At 45.8% G+C, this 1311-nt stretch overlaps 1 protein-coding gene across 1 annotated transcript in view; it reads right to left on the bottom strand.

Moving 5' to 3' along the window:
• LOC106530218 (interferon alpha/beta receptor 2) overlaps positions 1-1311 on the bottom strand; it is a gene marked incomplete at its 5' end in the record, with an annotated part of 15381 nt that overhangs the window by 12103 nt on the left and 1967 nt on the right.

Genomic DNA, 1311 nt, shown 5'->3' with positions numbered 1-1311 from the left:
AATAAATAAATAAATAAATAAATAAGTATGTAAGTATGTAACGAGTGTCAGGATGACATCACCTGAAAGTGAAACCTTTAAAGACGCTGCGGTCGCAGCTGCAGAGGACAAACAGGAAGTTAAAAGATGGAAACCGGCCTCAGACCCAGTCAGAGGCAGAAAGCCTGCGGTCTGTGAGTCACATGTTCCACCTGACAGGACCGTGGGGTTCTGAGTGAAACCCACTGATCCTGGAGAGCCTGAACAGACCTCCTCCACCTGCAGCAGCTTCAGGTTCAACCACATGATGACCTCACTTCCTGTTTTTATCCTCTTTAAACTTCACAATAAAACAGTTTCACTGTCAATCTAAACAGACTGTTTTATAAAAACACAGGTTTCTGTTTGTCTCTGAATGTGGACCAGAACTGCTTTAGACTGGACCAGACTGGACCAGACTGGACCAGAACTGCTTTAGACTGGACCAGAACTGCTTTAGACTGGACCAGAACTGATTTAGACTGGACCAGACTGGACCAGAACTGCTTTAGACTGGACCAGAACTGCTTTAGACTGGACCAGACCTGATTTAGACTGGACCAGAACTGATTTAGATTGGACCAGAACTGCTTTAGACTGGACCAGANCTGATTTAGACTGGACCAGAACTGTTTTAGACTGGACCAGATCTGATTTAGACTGGACCAGACCTGATTTAGACTGGACCAGACTGGACCAGACCTGATTTAAACTGGAACAGACCTGATTTAGACTGGACCAGACCTGATTTAGACTGGACCAGACTGGACCAGACCTGATTTAAACTGGAACAGACCTGATTTAGACTGGACCAGACCTGATTTAGACTGGACCAGACTGGACCAGACCTGATTTAAACTGGAACAGACCTGATTTAGACTGGACCAGACCTGATTTAGACTGGACCAGACTGGACCAGACCTGATTTAAACTGGAACAGACCTGATTTAGACTGGACCAGACCTGATTTAGACTGGACCAGACTGGACCAGACCTGATTTAAACTGGAACAGACCTGATTTAGACTGGACCAGACCTGATTTAGACTGGACCAGACTGGACCAGACCTGATTTAAACTGGAACAGACCTGATTTAGACTGGACCAGACCTGATTTAGACTGGACCAGACTGGACCAGACCTGATTTAAACTGGAACAGACCTGATTTAGACTGGACCAGACCTGATTTAGACTGGACCAGACTGGACCAGACCTGATTTAAACTGGAACAGACCTGATTTAGACTGGACCAGACCTGATTTAGACTGGACCAGACTGGACCAGACCTGATTT

The sequence above is a fragment of the Austrofundulus limnaeus genome, unplaced genomic scaffold (assembly GCF_001266775.1).
Source record: "Austrofundulus limnaeus strain Quisiro unplaced genomic scaffold, Austrofundulus_limnaeus-1.0 Scaffold501, whole genome shotgun sequence".
NCBI classification, from domain to species: Eukaryota; Metazoa; Chordata; class Actinopteri; order Cyprinodontiformes; family Rivulidae; genus Austrofundulus; species Austrofundulus limnaeus.
Note: the sequence above shows the minus strand (reverse complement) of the source record. Positions and strands in the feature narration are given on the sequence as shown.